We start from the raw sequence: 12,541 nt of genomic DNA, 5'->3' as shown, positions 1-12,541 counted from the left end.
GATAGCAATTACATCTGGGATCTAAACAAATTCTGGATATGATTTATTATGAAAATGAATCTTGATGATTATTATCCGGTCATTTTATGAAAACTGATGCAGCTTTCAGGCAAATTATTGTTATACTATACATACTTCCCCAGAAATGCTTTCCAGGTATGCCGGCCAACAATAGCGGTCTCACGCGTTATAAGACCTGGCATACGGGTGATGATGATCATCTGTTTTATCTTGATTATCTTTTTAATTAACATTCGTTTTTGAAGCATGCATCTAAGGCATTAAATATGAATTTCGGCAACTGCTATGTATGTATTCTGTTGCTATACCATTTCATCCAAATGGTATTTGCATCCATCTGAAGGCTTTTAGTTGTCGAAAATATTCAGCTCGATGGGTGTTTTCCTTCCAAAGGAAGACAGAATCCTTGATAACCAATTTGTCTGTTCCCCACATCTTCTATAACAAGTGCAGACAGCAGACGTTAAATGGATCTTTGCAGTTTATTGCAGTATGAACAACATTGCCAACTACCGAACTGTTAATTCCAAGTACATTTGAGTAGGTTAACACATTGTAAACATCACTTATCTTTCCTTAACACATTAGTAGACCTACGTCATTTTGTGAATACGGTGAACCGTGGAAGGAAAATATACTTCGAGGTTCTAATTATATAAGACCACAAACAATGCTGCTATTCGACAGGGTGTGCATTTATAATGGAGTAACCCATATGCATGATACAAAACTTGTATAAAACCTGTACCATTTGCGGCTTTTGAAAGACGTCGGCCTGGATGAGTGTTGTCATACTGAGTGCAATGAACTTATTATCAGAAGGAATTGCAATAGCACGTATGGAGGACGAGTATATTATCAAGCGCAACACAACTGCTTCCATCAAAATGGTTCAGATAATCATTGTATGCACTCACCTTAGGGAAACACATAGTTAACTTGGTTACGTGAGCCAAATAGCCACCAGGAAACATGTGTCACAAAAACGAAAACATAATTAAACGAGCATTAAGACAGCTTTCATTTGTGTTTCTTCCTTAAAATTGTGGCAGTTGAGTAGTCATATTGTAACGTTACAGAGCCGAATATTAGTTGGAACCCTTTTACAAATTCGCATACAGTTTTCCCAACCACACTGCTACAATTATAGACAGGTTGAAACCAAATATTTGTCACAAAGAGCATAGTCCTGTAATTAAGGTCTTCCAATGTATCACTTCGGCAAGTGCCTTGTTTTTGGAATCGTGTCCTTGGACTTTGCACTGAATCCCTCCATTTACAGCACTGATACTCAATCCTTAGAAGGGAGCATAATGCCGACCTCATAACATACGGTATGGTTAAGTGGCTGGTAAATGTAGCAGTAACGTCTCACTATAATCTACTGAGTCTTCAGTAATAAGGATATGAGGTTAGTCAAAGTATATTAGTCTTTGCAATTTGTAGTACTATGAAGATTCAATCTCGCCTTGAATGAATCAGCGGAAGGCAAGGATATACCGTGTTTGGATAGAGAATTCAATTTATTCACTAATTGATATGAGAAACGTAATGTGATCTCAGCTTTTGAGCTTTCTTGGAATGTCCTCTCAGATGGTAAGTCCTAAATGAAAGTAAAAGATAAGACATATGAATACCAATGTCATCTTTCAGTTAAGGTAGCCCAGTATTAGATCAACTCGTCAACCACGTAATATCCTTCCTAAAGCCATGTTGTTACCTGGCCGAATTATTATTCTCTTCCACATAGTTTACAATAGCCATCCAAACAAACTTTTCCACTAACTCGATATCTACACTGTTAGACTAACGACCTGATAGTACTAACCGAGTCTCCATATATCCCGCTTTACAAACCGGACTGATTGTTGCATCAATTCAGTCTTTTGGCAGTTTAAACTACTATAAAGACATATCAAACATTCCCGAAGTTCAGCAATTACATCCTCCCGTGCTCTCGTAATCCCAAGATGAGTATCGTCAGAACCGCTGTACTTCTCTGGCTTGTGGTGTTGAAATAATCGTGAGATTGCTGCTTTTTTAATTAACACAGGACCCCTCAACAAACCACCATGATAGCATTTAATTGTTGGTCTTTTCCTGTCGTCGATAGAAAACAATCTGTCAAAATATTCTGAATTTTCGGATTACGCAACGTCACTTCTGGCAAATATCAACGAATTTTCTTGTAACAAACGTGGTGGAGTTCTACACTTCTCTGAGTTCTCCTTTTTTTAAACGAGAACAACCATTTTTTAAGGTTATTTCCACAATCACGACCCATCGTTCTTCGTATGAACATTATTATTATTAATGGCTTTATTCAATATTAATAATAATAATAATTTATTCTCAAATAACAGTTTGTTACATGAGGTATGGCAGTTTACAGGCAAGATCAAATTGTTACAAATGATACAATATCTACTGTAGTAAACTACTAAGTTGAGTTGATAATTTACAAGATATAAATGTAGATGGTTTTGATCAGTATCACAGTTGGCGCGCTTCTTGAAAGTTGCGTTGCAACTAATGGTCAATGATAGATCCATTGATGTTGTGAGCTTCTAGAAATCGCAGCCCTATATCCTTTGGGAATATCTGAGGCTTTAAGGATGGTGCAGGATGAAATCACCCGTTCCATATCTCAAGGCGGCTGAAAGAGGTAGCAAGTAAAAGAAAGGACGAGAAGCAGAGTAGCCAATATTCATGAAAGAATGTTTAAGGTAATGATTACTCAGTCTAATTTTCTTTTATTAGAGTATTTAATAGGCAAGAGCATTTTAATAGGTTGAAGAAAAAAGGTGTGAGCATATGTGAGCAACGACACTGTGACTTTGTGTGAGGACGGACCACTGGTGAGCTAGAGGAAGCTGTAAGAGGCTCAGAAGGAGCCGAAGATATTCCATCCAATCTCTTTTTGGAAGAGTACTCTAGAATTCCTACGTGTAGCTACACAGTTGGACAATGCTAACAACCTCCTGTGTGCTTATTGGAGTACTGTAATGATGATTTCGTTCCTACTAAATACTATAAATACCTGAGAACTTCGTACTATAATTGACACTGTCTGGAATAATATTCCTTTCACTAGGCTTCTGTCTTCTCATTGCGACTTAGAGGTGTTCTGGCGTTCTAGTTCTCAAGTTATACGCGGTATATCAAGAAACAACTACCTAGATATAACACTTTGCAGCACAGTTTGTACTACTTTCTTATTTCTACTTGGTGCACAGTTGAAAGTTCAATTAATTCTCAATAAATTTGCAGGGCGATTTCTGATTTTAAAACTAAGTTATTTCTTTCCACTTTGTGTTACTTGGCCTGACCAAGCCCTTAAAAATTTATTACTCCGGTGCTGTTACAATACTTTTTCTACAATCACATCCCTGGCTAGCACCGATTTCTACACAGCCATACACTGAATGTGAACAAATGGTATTGTTTTATATGAGATAATGTGAATAAATCATATACTTTCATAAAAACTGCATTGTTGTCAAGCCTATCGAAACTGCGCAACAATAAAAGACATCATTATAAGGTTTTTTGTTTTTTCTTCTTTATTGCTGTTTCGGTTAACTTTGACTCTTTTGTTCTAATTTTATCCCGGAGGTAGATTAACAGTGAAGATACTGGGTTCATTCAGGTTTTCAATTGTTTATTATTTTCTGTTGTCAGGTCTATAAGACATCAAATTATTATATTCCAGGAATAAATCAGACTCATGTGAGAAATGGACGGTTATGTCTAGTTTTCACCAGGGATTGAGCAAATATCTATGCGTTACTACATCTTTTACAGAGTTTCAGTCTTTAGGCTGCGGATATTTTTCCAGAGACAGCCGGTATAAATCGATTCAGAAAACTCATTGAAATGTGTGATTTCTTAATTAAAATCACCAAATGTATTGACACTGTAACTTTGAAGAATCGGAGTGAAGTATGGAATGAGACTGATTATCAAAGACAAGCCACAGATGTTTGAAACAATCTAAATTAAACTAATTTAGCTGTTTCATCATTGGAATTTGTGAGATTTCACAAGCAAATACGTACACAGGCTTCTCTATAATAGAAGGGATCACAAAGAATATGTCAGTCACGTGCACAAGAATTGTGTATATTAATACATATTTGTTCAGTTTCATGTATATGTTCACTCTGATAATTTACTAACCGATTATTTACCTCCTTAGCGAACTACTGGCGATTTGGTGAAATCTGTTCCCTTATTAATCGAGCGAAAACAAGTGTAATGTCTGCACAGAACGTGGTTAGATAACCAGCGTCTGCGCGCTTGATCGGAAGTTTGGCGAGACTATAAATTATGGACGAACCAAACAGGTTCCGAACTTTCGTGCGAAATTAATTCAGTTGGCGTTTCCTTATTTTATGTGATGTCAGCTCGTGATCAAAACCCTAAATCTAATTCCTAACCCTAGCCATGAACTGTCAATTGTAACCTTTATTCCCCACACAGGTTTATAACCCTCATTTAGCTCTGGAAAGTAGATGGACATTCCCAAAGTTTCTACAAAGTCGCTCATAGTTCGTCCGTGTATCTTAGTCTCGCCGGAGGTTTACATACATACTGATGTTAACAATCACCAATACAATGCCATAGTATTTTATTTGCATAACTGGGGATGGGATGGTCAACGATGGGACTGCTTTCCGAAATGTACATGCATGTACTACATAATGTTGTTGTATGAATATCTCTTTAACAACTTACGATCACTCATTCCTATTAGTCGTTTGATGAACAAATGTGTCAGAATTAAACAGCTAGTATATATCCTCTATCTGTTAGCGATTATACGTATAGGTAATAAATATCTAAGTCCCACTAATTTTTCAAGTGAATGAAAATTATTTCAAATTCAGTGCATGAATATACTTGCAGAAGTAAAGGTGAAGAAAGGGCTGTTAATTTGCGAATAGAAAACAACTTGAAGCGGAAAACAGATGGAGAATCCGACCTTTGACGAAAGAGCACTTAACAATCGTGAGTCAGTGTTTTTACCGATAATAAACCCAATTGATTTAAAACATCCAGTCCCACTCGTGTATATCAAAACAAAGGCTTGGCAAAACCAGCTTAGTGATGGTGAAGAGTAACCGCCTCATGATTTTTCAGCACTACGATAGTACCGAATTTAACCGAGTGATTTCACACATGAAGTTCAGGGTTGCAGTATTTGATAAGCAGTCTAGACGACTAGTCACGTGAACGCCAACCTGGTGATCGTTACACATCAACGCGAACCAACATCTCTGTGACCCACAACCACACAGTAACAAAAGACTGCTGTAAGAACAATCTGATGGCCATCTAAATGAATTTATGTATAGCTTAAAAATTACAATATTTAACGTCTTGTTATCAAGAATCACGGCTATGGTCAGTGAGAACAATGGATTCTGACGGTGGGGATTCTTTATTACCACTGACAGAACTCACAACTTGTGTACATGTATCGTCTGATGCTTCAAAGCATGAACGGATATGTTACATCTTTATAATCGAAGTATGCCAACGCAGTCAAATTGAAAGTCAGAAATGAAGAGGTTTGAAGGTTTGAAGGACTATTCATATTCTGGGAAGCCCTTAGTCTAAGCTGGATAACGGTTGTCGGAGATGTGTAGCACGGCATGCACATTCGTTATCTTGTGCGGATGCGTGACCGAGAACTTTTAGCAAGAAGTGTCTTTTAAAACTGATGAGGTCACAATTAAATGTCGGAGAGTGACAGAACTATTCATCTTTTGATTTATTTCCAGCTACAAGCTCACCACTTACTGTTCGGACCGGGAATTCAGATTGGTAGTCGCAATATTTAGACATGATGTAAACATTCACCCGGAATGAAGTATACGTAGATGAATGACGTCGCGTCCTTCGTTCAAGTTGTGGTGGTGAGTTATAAGATGAACGTTCTTCGAAGGAATGTTGATCACTATCATCATCTACATCCTGAATATAAGCGTCTGATTCCGACGCCTTGAGTTTACGTCTTTACATACCTGTATGATATATAGAATGTCAGTATAGTGTACAAAGAATTGTCAGTCACAGAAGCCCTAGTACGATTGGAAGTTTTACGCTAACTGTAACAAAAATGCCTTTCGAGCAAAACTTGCACTGGTAATATTGAAGGGAATTTTCGGTCAGTTTGACGGTAAAACATTCCACATAACCGTCAACAGTTTTATTCTTCCCCATTTAGAACACGGAAACATAGTATTTCTGTTGGAGCGATCCAGAAAACTTCTTGCAAAAGTCAAGAAAGGCTCCGGAAACACTAAGAAGCATTTCATCCAATCAGCGTTCACTAGAAGTTTAGCCAGAAACATCAAGAAACTGAAAAGTCACATGTAGAGTTTCTGATCGGCTGATTACTATACTGCTACTATGTTTAGTAGCATTCCAGAATTTTCGTGAAACCCGAGAGCATCTAAAATACTATAAAAACCCTATATTTTTAGTACTAAAATGAACCTTTGGAGTAAAGCGCTTCCCGCATAATTTGCGTACTTTTCTCTCATGTTCAGGTTGCTGCGTAGTTCCAGCTTGTCAGTTACGAGAACAGCTTAGGAATTGAATATAGTGTTCATTTAGCAAGAATTATAAATATCCTCCCTCACTCCAAGAGGACAAGGACACTCTGGAGCGCATCCAAATGCGAGTCACGAAATCAGTTCGGTGACTGAAATTTAAGCCTTATGAAGAGTGCATCCAATCACTAAATCTTTACCCATTAGAGCACAGGCGTCCGGTCATCAAAGAGCCAAGGATTCATAAACGTGCTTCGACCGCCAAACAACAAGGTGCTAAACCTGAAGGCACCGGAAAACCTGGGACGGCAATAACGGTTCGTGATGACTCTTTCATAGTCATGAACTTCAAAGACAACCCTGACCTTCCTCTCAGTTTGCAGGACAAAAATGACAGGATGCTCTGGGGTGAATTGAACAAGAAGCTCGAACTTCCTAGAACAAAGCCTTTGACGGTCACCCGGCTCACTCGAGGAAAGGATTCTAAGCATCTAAATCACCCGAGGCTTCTCCGAGTAACACTTAAGAATGCTACCGACTTAGAGGATGTCTTACTAGCAAGTCACTTGCTGAAATCCGATGGTAACGTAAGAATATCGCCCGACATACCGTATTCTGAGCGCAATCTCATCCCGAACATCCCTAAAGAATCTCGCGAGAAGTTTTTTCGCGGAAGAAACATAATTGTGCAAGGTATACCGGAAAATGCAGACCCTATTCAATCAAATTCTGACATCAGGGAATGGAAATTCACCAAACAGTCCTTGAGGCTCAAACACATACTGACTCAGCATGTGATGAGACTAGCCAAGAAGGACGGTGATCTTAGACCCCGTCTAATGAAGATAACCTTCCCATCTTCCCACATGGCGGTTGCAATTCTGGAAGCATTTCGTACCAACAGACGTCGATTGCCACCTGGAATCCACATGCACCTGGATAGGCCATACGAAGCTAGGACCAAGCACAAAGGCAAGTTGGAGCTGACCATTCCACTTGTGGACTGTCTGGACGATAAAAAAACGTGTAAAGGACAGGGCCTACCACCTCGGCAAACCTCATATAGGTGGGCTACCTGTCCATTCACGTAAGGCTCATACAGACAAACAGGACGAAGCTCATGCGTTCCAAATTGAAAGTATAAACTGCTTATATATGAACGCCGCGAGTCTACTTAACAAATTGGACGAATTACGTGAACTTACCAACGCTAATAAGGCCCGTTTGATAGGAATATCTGAAACCTGAATATCTTCTCAGTTCTCGGACCATGAGTTAGCATTACCTGGGATGTCTTTGTTCCGCAACGACAGAAAGTCAGGAATTGGGGACGGAGTAGCCGTTTACATACGTTCTTGCTTGGTTGTGCACCAAGTTTATAACTTCGGGTTTAACAATCTTGAGGAATCCATATGGTGCTCTGTAAGATTGTCCAGTACTTCGAGGTGTCTAGTCGGAGTCATTTACAGGAAGCCAACTGCCGACATCGAGTATGATAGCCGTATGCTGGAAGGACTATCCCGCTCTACCCGTCTCGGTTTCACACACATCCTGATTCTAGAGGACTTTAATCTCCCTAGAGTCAACTTCGCGGAACACACGTACACTGGAGGCTACAACTCAATTGAAGCTCGGTTCTTCAACCTCATCGATGACTTGGGCTTATATGAAAATGTGAGGTCGGCAACTCGTTGGAGAAACAGTCAGACACCATCGCGCTTAGACTGTGTATTCACAAACGAAGAATTTCTAGTTGACAACCTCTCAATCCTGGCTCTCCTGGGAAAAAGCGATTATGCCGTCATAGCCTTCAGTTTTGTCAGCAAAACTAAGCTAGGATATCCCACCAATAACTTGAGTTGGAATTTTAAACGGTTGAATGTGCCGGCTGAACACGAATGTCTACAGCAGGTGGTTTGGGATGTTCACTCCCATCTCGATGTGGACAGTCATTGAGACTTCTTGCTGCACACGCTCTTACGTGCTACAAACCAATCAGTTCCTCAAACGTTTCCCAAAAACTGCAAGCCACCTACAATAATCAAGAACCGTACCCTTCGCCTGCTAAGCCGCGAAAGGCACTGTTGGGCGGAATACAAACGAACTGACAACGACGGAGCGTACAGGCAATATAAACTGTTATGTCCGAGTGGAGATTAAATTACAGGTAACTCCCGAGGACTATTAATGGACTAATATTCTATAAATATTCTTATTGTATAATTATTCAACAATTACATTACATATATTTATATTCCTCTTATTATAAGCTTTATTTTGACCTATAACTTATTATTGTACGATTTACGGTTCTTAAGTTATGTTCAGCTCATTAACTACTGCCTCCCACATTCACAGCCACTTTTTGGGCTTATTTGTGTACAAATATTATTTCCTATTTTATGGTACGTTGCGGTCTGTGTGATTGGTATATAAACTGAGTATGCTTGAAATAAACGATCTGCTCTGATTCGGAAGCTGGTATCTTGTTCTGGACTCAAGTGGAAGGGCTCGTAGGACATAGGACCAATAAGGACACTAAACTGCCCACACCGGTTGAACGTCATTGGTTGGCCTAGTGTGAAGATTCGTATAAGTCGTATCCGGATTGGTAGATAAGTCGTGTGATCGAAAAGTCAGACATCCAAGGTCATAACAATTGGCGACAGGGATTTTGGCAAAAACAAAATAATTGGGAGACGCAAGGTCATAACATAAACATATCGAGAACATATGCACGAAGGCTATAAGAGAAGATAGGCTTCAGTACAAGACAAAGCTGAGGGACAAATTTGCCTCCAATCCTAAAAGCTTATTCCGTTATGCAGCCTCTCTTCATCAAGCCAAAACAGGAGTTTCTCAACTGGTAGGTCTTAACGGCCCGACCAACAACGATGGCGACGCCGCTAACCTTCTGGCTGAACATTACTCCCAGACATTTCAACCGACTGGCACTAACTTTACTGATGACAGTTTCGTTTGCCATTCCACAAAACTTTCCGAAGTGAACCTAAGCGCTGACTTGGTGTTCCGGTAACTGCAGCACTTAAGACTAGACACTTCTCCTGGCCCGGAAGTGGTCCATTCTGCCATGCTGAGGAAAGCAGCCTCAATCTTGGCAACGCCGCTTGGTGTGATGTTCTCACACTCGCTAAGCCGAGGAAAACTACCGGAAAATTGGAGGCTTGCTCACATCACACCAATTTTCAAAGGAGGTCGACGCAGCGAACCTTCAAGTTATCGGCCGGTGGCTCTTCTGTCATTACCTTCAAAATTCATGGAGTCCCTGATATGCGACGGTTTAAACGACTATCTTCTGTCCTTAAATTTCTTCTCACCCCAACAGCATGGTTTCAGGAAGGGTTACTCTTGTATAACCAACCTGCTGACTGCGGTGGACAGATGGACAAGCATCCTCGATCGCAAAGGAAAGGTTGATATCATTTACCTAGATTTCTCAAAAGCTTTTGATAAGGTTAACCACTTGTGTCTTATCAATAAGCTCAAACGACTAGGTATCAAACCACCTTTAATCGATTGGCTCACTTCATACCTGAAAAATCGACATTTTAAGGTCAGGCTTAATTTCACTTCCTCTCAGGCTATGGAATGTCCTAGTGGGGTCCCTCAGGGCTCGGTACTAGGACCTCTTCTCTTCTTGATCTGCATAAACGATCTTCCTCAACAGGTAACGTCAGACTTATTACTTTTTGCCGACGACGTGAAACTTTGGAGAGAGATACGCAACCAAGACGATATACAGGCACTTCAGGAGGATCTGACTCGACTTCAGAGTTGGGCAGACGATAACGGACTTACATTTAGCACTTCAAAGTGTAAAGTAGTCCATCTGTGACATGTCGCAGACTACAGTTATAACTTAGGAAACTCCTCTCTAGTAGTATCCCAAGTAGGAAAAGATTTAGGAGTCCTGGTGCCCTACGATTTAAAGTCTTATGCTAACTGTGACGAAAATGCCTTTCGAGAAAACCTTGCATTGGTAACATTGAAGCGCATTTTTGGCCAGTTTGACAGAAGAACTTTCCATATAATCTTCAATAGTTTTATCCGTCCCCATTTAGAGTACGGAAACATAGTACTCCCCCCTCACTCCAAAAGGACAAGGTCACTTTGGAGCGTATCCAACGGCGAGCCACGAAATCAGTTCGAGGACTCAAATTTAAACCTTGCGAAGTGCGCCTCCATTCACTTAACCCTTACCCATTAGAGTATAGACGTCTTAGAGGTGATCTTCTGATGGCTTATAGTATTCTTAACACTTCTGGACACCCTCTCAAACACCTACTTAAGCTTAGTTCCAACACTAACCCAAGAGGTAACACCCAAAAACTGGAGACACAACATAGCAGAACGGACTGTAGACACAACTTCTACTCCTTACTTACTTACTAACTTACGCCTGTTACTCCCAATGGAGCATAGGCCGCTGACCAGCATTCTCCAACCCACTCTATCCTGGGCCTTCTTTTCTAGTTCCATCCAATTCTTGTTCATTTTTCTCATGTCTATCTCCATTTCCCGGCGTAATGTGTTCTTTGGTCTTCCTCTTTTCCTTTGACCTTCAGGATTCCATGTGAGAGCTTGTCTTGTGACACAGTTGGGTGCTTTCCTCAATGTGAGTCCTATCCACTTCCAGCGCTTCTTCCTGATTTCTTCCCCCACTGGGATCTGGTTTGTTCTCTCCCACAGTACGTTGTTGCTAATAGTGTCCGGCCAATGGATCTGAAGTATTTTGCGTAGACAGTTGATAATAAACACCTGTATTTTCTGGATGATGGCTTTTGTAGTTCTCCAGGTTTCTGCCCCATACAGTAGAACTGTCTTGACATTTGTATTGAAAATCCTGACCTTGGTGTTGGTTGACAATTGCTTTGAGTTCCAGATGTTCCTCAGTTGTAAATATGCTGCTCTTGCTTTGCCGATCCGCGCCTTCACATCTGCATCAGATCCACCGCATTCATCAATGATGCTGCCCAAATACGTAAAGGTTTTTACATCTTCCAAATCTTCTCCGTCAATTTTGATTGGATTGGTGCATTCTGTGTTGTATCGGAGAATCCTGCTTTTCCCTTTGTGTATATTGAGACCTATTGCTGCTGAGACTGCTGCCACACTGTTCGTCTTCTCCTGCATCTGTTGTTGCGTTTGGGATAGAAGGGCCAGATCGTCTGCGAAGTCTAGATCATCCAACTACATCTTAGATGTCCATTGTATCCCGCGCTTTCCTTCGGACGTTGACGTTTTCATGATCCAGTCGATCACCAGGAGAAAGAGAAAGGGTGAGAGTAAGCAACCTTGCCTAACACCGGAGGTCCGTGGGTGCTGCTTCGATGTTGGGTGGGTTCAGTGGAGCTGGTCGATTCAACAGTTCTTTGAAGTGTTCTACCCACCTGTTTTGTTGCTCTTCAATGTTGATGATTACCTTGCCTTCCTTGCTTTTCACTGGTCGTTCTGGTTTGTGGCGATTTCCAGAGAGTTTCTTTGTCGTGTCATACAATTGTCTCATGTTTCCTTCTCTTGCAGCCTTTTCCGCCGTCGTTGCTAAATCTTCCACACTTCTACTCCTTAAGAGTTTTCAAATGCTGGAATTCGCTGCCGGCCGAGCTAGTCCAAGCGACTTCCCAGGAGTCCTTTAAGAGGCAACTTGATCTATTCTTAAGGGCTAAGGATAGTATCACACTATGATTTACCAATTTCTTTCTTCTCTTTTACCGTTAACATACCTAGGTTCGTGCCTGGAGATATTGGTGATCCACTGCTACTAGACACAGAAGCCTGTTAAGCGAAAACTTCTTTTCCATCCACAACTATCTGAACATTTGACCCTCATGTACTTCTTTTAGGCAGGTCTCATAATTGTCCCAACTGGTAAATCGTCGCGATAACATTATATCGTTGTATATCAGATTTATATCAGGCGCCATTACGATGGTATCACT

Source organism: Schistosoma haematobium, chromosome ZW (genome assembly GCF_000699445.3).
Source record: "Schistosoma haematobium chromosome ZW, whole genome shotgun sequence".
NCBI classification, from domain to species: domain Eukaryota; kingdom Metazoa; phylum Platyhelminthes; class Trematoda; order Strigeidida; family Schistosomatidae; genus Schistosoma; species Schistosoma haematobium.
Note: the sequence above shows the minus strand (reverse complement) of the source record.